The following is an 8,205-nucleotide window of genomic DNA, read 5'->3' as shown; positions in this document are numbered from 1 at the left end:
TTTGATACCAGTAACTATCGAGCACCTAATTATTTAATAGGACTTTACTCTTGTACGGCGGTGGGCGCGACTCGTACAAATATAAAGTAACATTAAAAAATAAGATGCTCAAAAGTTATTAATATTTAAATATTTTTTTAAATATATTATATCAATATATGTAAACGCCCAATTAGGTGCTCGTTCCGTTTGGCAGGATTTCGGACTTAAACGTCGGTCACGTGTGGACCATCTCACAAGAGTAAAGTTATATTAAATAATTAGGTGCTCGATCATTATTGGTATCAAAATACTTGTTAATTAATATTATGTTAAGATATTTAAACGCCGAATTAAGTGCTCGATCCGTGTGACAGGATTTTGGACTTAAAAGGTTACATATCTTTGTCGAGTAAAAAAGATCGATTTTTTTTATTGGCTTATTAAATTGTATATAGTTTAAAAAATCAATGATTCAAAGCGCATTAAAATATTCACAAAATTGACAAAGTTAAGAACGAAAATGCGGGAGTGGACATGACTCACGCGCTCGACCGCTTGGTGTGCACCGAGCTCGATACGCATCGAGACAGCTGCCTGTTGCAACTTGTTTGCGATCTGTTTGCGACTTTTTTGCGATTAACCGAAATATAAAGCATTTAGTGTTCGCAGCTCGAGTAGTGCACATTAGCTGAAAACATTAATAGTATAGTTTAAACGTATAGTTAAACGCAGAAAAAAAATGATACGTCGGTCGATCGATTTTAAAGGGTCGCGTGAAATGCGACATATACGGCCAAAGAAAAGAAAACAACCACCGAGTAATGAAAGTATGGAAAGCGAGACAAATTACACGAGCGCGTCCGCGAAGAAATTGCACGAAAAAAAGGACATTTTATTTGATCCGAACTTTTCGTATTGCATTCTGCAATTCGCAGCTGTTTTTTCAGCAGTTTCGGATTGTGTAGTTTGTAACCAATGTGGGGGCGAAGTTAAATTTTTGCAATCAAGTGTTCGCGGACTCGGGTTCAAGTTGAACATTAAGTGTATTACATGTAACAAAGACATTAATAGTGTATGTTCATCACCGCTCATAGGAAGTGCATACGAAATTAATAGACGATTTGCTTTTGCAATGCGTATTCTTAGTAAGGGATTAGCGAGGAATGCAGCTTTTTTGCGGCATAATGGATTTGCCCAAGAATGTCGCACAGAAATCGTTCGACGCGATCATGCAAAATATACATACTGCTGCGAAAGCCGTCGGTATGGAATCCCTGAAAAAGGCTGCTGAAAATGAAATACAATTAACTAATGAAGCTGCACATCCAAATGTACCAGACGGCCTTAAAATATCTGGAGACGGAACGTGGATGAAACGAAGATTTTTTTCGCTTTTTGGTGTTGCAACTATCATCGGATGGTACACGGGAAAGGTCATGGATCTTGTTGTAAAAAGTTCCTACTGCAAAGAATGCGAGACTCACGAAAAAGAGAAAGGTACTATGAAATATGAAAAATGACTAGTAAATCACGAAGAACAGTGCTCAGCAAATCACATTGGAAGTGCAGGAAAAATGGAATCCGATGCCATTGTTGAAATCTTTCAAAGATCACTTGAGTTGTATAATGCTGTTTGCATACTACATTGGAGACGGCGACTCAAAAACTTTTTCAGCAATTGTTAAAGCTTCTATATATGATAATATAATACCGAAGAAATTAGAATGCGCAGGACATGTACAAAAACGCATGGGTACGTGGCTTCGTAACGTTAAAAAACGTATAAAGAAACAGCAAAAGTCACTAAATCGAAGTCGCAGAGCCTCGAGGGCAAAAGAAAATTAACAGCATCATTAATTGATAAATTAACTGTATATTACGGTTTGGCGATTAGAAATAATTGTGATTCAGTGAAAAATATGAAGGACGCAATTTGGGCCACATTTTATCATAAAATTTCCACCGACGCAAAGCCACAACATATGTATTGCCCGACCGGAGCCGATAGTTGGTGCACATGGCAGCAAGGGAAGACTGCAGGGACTCTCAAGAATTACGTACATAAACCTGCGTTACTGGACATCGTTCAAACAGCCATTAAACCTGTGTACGAAGCCCTAAGTAAAGAAGAATTGTTGCAAAGGTGTCTAGGAAGTTATACACAAAACAATAATGAAAGCTATAATCAGAAAATTTAGAAGATCGCTCCGAAATCGACTTTTGGCAGCCTTAGAATAATTTAAACTGCTGCTTATGTGGCTGCGAGTACTTTCAATGACGGAACCGATGCCTATCTTCGAATATTAGATGTATTGGGCATACAAATTGGACGAAACGCTTACGATTATTGTCAGCAAGAGGACGCAAACTGGTTGATGCACGCTAGGATCAAGGCGCAGTAACAGACAAAGGAAGCGAGAACTGCTCGTAGGCAGGCAAAATTAATGCTAAATACGGCAAATGAAGCTCAGGAAGGTACTTCTTATGGCTCCGGAATAGCCGAGTAATCGTAAGTTTGATTTATAAAAGATATATTAAAAAGTTTTCATTTTAAAAATTTAAATGCGTTTTTCTCAAAACGTCTTTTTTTGTCAGTGTCTGCACGATAACTCAGTGAATTTTTAATATTTTTGGATAAAATTTTAACGAAAATTTTCTTCATAAAATTCTCTAACATCTATCGGAAAATATTTTTATTTTTCAGATCGAACTAACCTACAATGCAAAATCATGCAGACACTAGGATCATGAACGCTCATCATTGGTGCATGCAACTTGCCATAAAAGTTACAATTTTTTATGAAACTTAATAATTTTTTATATACATATACTCAAATATATAACAAATAAAATAAAAAAAAACTCTGTATTGATTACTGCATTATTTACTGAAAAAAAAATTCCCGAGAATAGGCCATTCTTGCGCGCGACAAAGGTATGTAACCCCTTAAACGTTGGTCGCGCGTGGACCATTTCACAAGAGTAAAGTTATATTAAATAACTAAGTGCTCGATAGTTACTGATATCAATCTTGTTAATTAATATTATGTTAAGATATCTAAATGCCAAATTAAGTGCTCAATCCGTTTGGCAGAATTTCGTACTTAAACGTGGGTCGCGCCCACCGCCGTACAAAAGTAAAGTGATATAAAAAAATTTTATTTCGGATATATCTTAACGGTTTCTAAGAGCACTTAATTAGCACTTAATTATTATGTATTTGTTTTTTAATAATTATTTTATTTATGTTTTTTTGTATGGATGGTGCCAGCTTAATGTTAAGTCAGCCCCTCCCCCACTATACATCTAATTTCCTGCCAAACAGTTCGAGCACCTAATTTCGGTGTCTGTGAAGTTGGCACGATGTTTTACGAATTTCAAAAAAATACTAAGAGTTCTAATAGCACTTTTCATAGTTCTATAGTTCCTGATAAAAATTAAAAAGAGTTCCGCATTCCTTATATTAAAAAATCGAAATTGAGAAAATGTCGTGCTAACTTCGCGAATCTAGCACGACACCCTTCCCCCTAAAGTATTAAAACGCGTTGAGTATTATCATTTTTGGCAGGAGTTCCGGATAGTTCTGTTCAAGTTCAGCACATATATGCAATTTCAGATCGATATTCAATTTATAATCAATTTTTAATATCCACGCCCAGCACGACATTTGGTGAAAATGTGTCGTGCTAATGATTTTCTGCAGTTCTAATAGTAGTTTTCGACAGTTCTATAAGAGTTCTATATTTTAGAAACATTTTTACAGAGAGTTCCGATTGTTTATTATTTTTTAAACAATTTTTGATAATTACGTCCAGTACGACACATTTACTAAATGTCCAAAATCCGCCGTATATATTTCGAGTCCTTACTCCTTCAGCGAATTACAAATGTAAGGCCACAGGAGCGAACTAAAAGCGTTCTTTGTATCAAGATTCACTGTAACCGTAGTCTAATCTTTCTCGTTTGCTTCGGGTGATCTGCCTGAAGTGCAACACAGCGTCTCATTTAGACCTGACCTTCCTAAATCCATACTGCATTCCGGATAAATCTGGGTCACTCTAAATGCATTGATTGATTCCCTTTACCAGGATTCTTTCGAAGATTTTACTTAACTCGTTAATCAGACATACCGGACGATAAGTTGACGGCTCCTGATTCTCCCTACTCAGTATAAGGTTAATTTCTTTTGATTTGATCGGCCAATTGTGCGGTGTCCAATCGTGCGGTGTCCAATAATTCTGTGTCCAATCGTGCAGTGTCTAATCGTTCCGTGTCCAATACTACATGTCCAATCGAGCGGTGTCCAATCGTTCCGTGTCCAAACGGGATACGCCCGATTAAACCTAGCATGGTCCGTGATGCCGTCTGCATCGAGGGCAACGCAGCGTGAGCGAGATTTTTAAATCGCTGACCTGATCTCCTCAATAGATGCTCCTCATTCCTCTCTCCATGGAACTGAGAGCTCTTGTTGAGGAAGAGCTTTCTTGTTCGAAAACAGTTCTTTTACTATTGTATCATTGATTCGAGACTCAAGAATTTCGGTGATTCGTGGCGCCAACAGTTGTACTTTGTTCATGACTAGCTTGTAAGGTCTGCCACAGGGGTCCGCGTTTATGAAGCAAATTAACTTGTTCCACGCTCCCGCTTTTGTTTTTTGAACTTTTAGTTTTAAGATTCGACTAGGCGGAAAGTTGCTTCATGATTAACAATGATCTTTTGATTTCCTCGTCGACGGGTGTATAACTTTCTGCATTTATTGCTTTTTTTGTGAAGGTCTGATAAATATGAATTCCACCAGTATAATGCCTTGTGCTCCAGAAATTCAACGCTTGTCCCATAACCGCATCACACGCTTCATTGAGCCGTCAATGATTTTCTGGGCTGTACTATTGGTATCCTCAGAGATAATCTCTCTTGAGACCAGCTCTTAATTGTGACTACAACTCGAAGCAAGTCCGAGACCATGGTCTTAAGACACTACTTAGGAGGATGGAATACATTCCTACCAGTTTGATCTGAACAATCTTGACGATGAAGAATTTTGAGGGAGAAGGAGATATATCGGTAATCCAATAATGACTCCAACTCTCTCTCCACTCCTGAACTTTCCTTAACAGAACCAAGGAGCTCTATATCAGATCTATAATCGATTCTCCTTGCCATCTTACATAGGTGCTAACTCCACTTATGTTTATTAAATGTAAACTCAAGTTAGTGGTCCATTTTTCCACTCGCTCGCCTCGCGCATTAGTTCGATTAGAGCACCATAACGTGGATCCAGTGTTGAAATCCTCCATCACCATAACTGGTTTGCCTGCCAATCTGCGCACAATTCTGTCTAGGGACTTCAACGTCAACTTAAATTCATTCAAGGGCTGATTGAGTGAAAAGTAGCATTCGATCACGATGGTATCGCTACATTCAATGGCTGCGAAGTTTTCTTTGGTATTCTTCTTGCATCCACCCGGGAAATTGCTGGGAAGCCAAGTAATTGCCGATCTTTTATCCTCTGATTCTGTCCAATTCGGGTGTGGGATGTGATGCGGTTCGATCATTATCGTGATTTCCGCCTGTCATTCCATTATGATTTGCATGGTCAAATCTTACGATTGGCGGGAATGGTTTAAATTGATCTGGATGAATTTAACCGCCATGTGAAGTAATTTCTACATTCATGACTGAAGGCTCCTTTGGAGGATGAACCTCTGGATCTATCATTACTAATTTAATTTTAAGGAAGTTTTACGTTTTTGACTGTTGAACAGTTTGGCTTCCCAAGACGATGATTAATCAAAATCCCACGCTTGTACATATCACGCAGTTCGTCGTTTTTGTTCAGTTCTTGGCCAGGTGCCCAGTATCGCCGCAGTTATAACACATATAAGTTTGATCGATTTCGCATCTGCATGCTGTTTTGACGTGGCCAAACTCTAGGCACCTGAAGCACTGTAATGATCTAGCTTTAAGCATGACCACTTGTTCTGACGATCATTTTAGTTTATGCGTGCTGTTATTGTTAGTAATAAGGAGTACAGTCTTAAGGGAGGTCTAGGCCCAGTAGGTCCAGACAATTCCAACCTCGCTGGTTTGCGAATTCTTCTTATCTTTACTTGTTCGGATTGGAATTCGCCAATTTTGGCAAGTGTTTCGACAATTTCAGCCTTGGAGATCGAATCATCAATGTCGAGTATCCGCAGCTCGGCTCTTTTGATTGCGCACTCCCTTTTGATCGTAATAGAATTTCTTTATTAAGAATCTCTCACATATGGCTTGCTAACTCTGCCGCTTTGACCTCTTCGTCAAGGGGAGAGGTTTATTTGGACACAGTGCGATTGGATACAACCAGTCATATTGACCGATGCCGAAATTGACCAGGATGATTGATTAATCAAAAGGCTTTATTTTCAACTGACCAATAAACATTGGTGTCCAATTGATATACCCCCTCTGTCAGGTCCCCGGATCTCAATTACTAGTTCCCCTGTACGAGCTCTATGCATTCGAATGTTTTCTATTCCGAGATCCGACAGTGAAATAGGGCTTTCTACAATATCTCCACGTAGGAAATGACTTTCTTCTTGACTGCCTCCGACACTGTGTGAGGAGGTCTACGCCTATTTGTTGTATTTCCTTTTTTGGGAGTCTGGAAACGCCGTCCCGTTTTCTCTCCTTGTTCCTTTTTTTCTTTGATATCATAGTCCATTCCCCTGCATTGATTTCCGAAAGTGGAGGAAAGACACTTTCAGTTATAAGAAGAAGTTCAGTTTTGTTCTTCCAACCCGAAGCCTTGCAATGTGCAATAGGTTGTTTTTCTTGAGCTCCGTCCTTGATAGGTTCTGATGATGTAGAAGGCCCTATTGAGCAACATCTTGAGCTGGAATTTTTCTTTTTAGTTTGAGTTATGCTCTCACTTTAATCATCTGTGATCTGCTTAGTGAGCTGAGTCTCGAGAGCTTGCGGACTGAGTTAAGGTCCTCTTCAGAGTTGATCCAGATTCTTTGTAACACCCTTGATAAAAAGTTGAATGGCCAGAGCGTCCGACGGTAGAACCAATTGGACATTTTCAATCACTTTAATTGTATTCTGGGGTGAAATTGGGCGTACCGCAACTCGTTCACTGGTATTATTAACTGTATATTGAGGTTGACCCGGCGCAATCCTTTGTCTCGTTCCAACCTTCGCCTCTAAGAAGGCGACTCGTCGAGTAAACTCCTCATTGCTGGCCCGCCGGGATTGTATGTCTTGATCATTTGCTATGTGGGATTCTATTACCACTTTTATCTTTAATATTCTTTTAATCGTCCGCTAAGGTCGCTTTGCAGATTTTTTGAGCGACGCCTATATCCGATCGTATTGTATCCAGTCGTGCTGTGTCTAATCGTGCGGTGTCCAATCGTGCGATGTCCAATTGTGCGATGTCCAATTGTGCGATGTCCAATTGTGCGATATCCAATCGTGCAGTGTCCGATTGTGCGATGTCCGATAATTCTGTGTTCAATCGAGCAATGTCCAATACTACGTGTCCAATCGAGCGGTGTCCAATCGTTACGTGTCCAAACGGGTGTTACCCGTATTTGTTATTTCTACGAGCTATTCCTTTACGTAGGTGATCTCCTACTTGGATGGCTTCTAGTCATTCAGGATTGTACTCATTTGGTGCCCGTTGCATCAGCCCTGTCTTTTAGAGAAAGGTTTCGGTGTGGCTTTCTTCTTGAGACTAGGTAAAGAATTTACTGAGGTCATACTTCTTGTGGAGACGGAACTTCTCCGCGAGAGGGGAATATTTTTGTCATTCATTGTTCCTTCAGCGATAGCATATTTTGTAGCAATGCTCGTCGACAACATTGTTGCTAGCCGGATAACGATCGAACACTAGCTAGGACAATGGTGTCCTGCCATCCCCTAGAAGTTCCAAAGTTACCCTGGGGAGGTAAATTATCAATCTGACTCGCTTATTCCATAAAGTTTTGAAGGGTGATGTGTTCTTGGTTGTACCGCTCGTTGTGGGCTTTACTGGCATGGTAAGACCTGCCAGGGACCGAAATTTCCGCCAACATCGCTCCATGAGTTGTCGCGAAAGAAAAAAACAAATAATTGTTTAAAAAAATACATTGTAAATAATTACATACTTTTTCTTAAAAATAATTATTTTTTTTATACTAATTTATTTGTTTCATTATTCTGTACATAAAAGTATTACGGTAAGATTATCGAAAACTAAAT

General features: G+C 39.2%; 1 protein-coding gene and 1 long non-coding RNA gene across 3 annotated transcripts in view; both read left to right on the top strand.

Annotated features, from left to right (window-relative positions):
* LOC115233521 (mitogen-activated protein kinase-binding protein 1-like) overlaps positions 1–8,205 on the top strand; it is a 65,269-nt gene that overhangs the window by 36,010 nt on the left and 21,054 nt on the right. The gene's annotated exons all lie outside the window — the stretch shown is intronic.
* On the top strand, positions 1,110–2,828 carry LOC115233523. Its single transcript, XR_003883787.1, has 2 exons — positions 1,110–2,491; positions 2,687–2,828. It is a non-coding gene; the product is annotated as an uncharacterized LOC115233523 (long non-coding RNA).

This window comes from Formica exsecta, unplaced genomic scaffold (assembly GCF_003651465.1).
Source record: "Formica exsecta isolate Colony F162 unplaced genomic scaffold, ASM365146v1 scaffold1759, whole genome shotgun sequence".
NCBI lineage: Eukaryota > Metazoa > Arthropoda > Insecta > Hymenoptera > Formicidae > Formica > Formica exsecta.
Note: the sequence above shows the minus strand (reverse complement) of the source record. Positions and strands in the feature narration are given on the sequence as shown.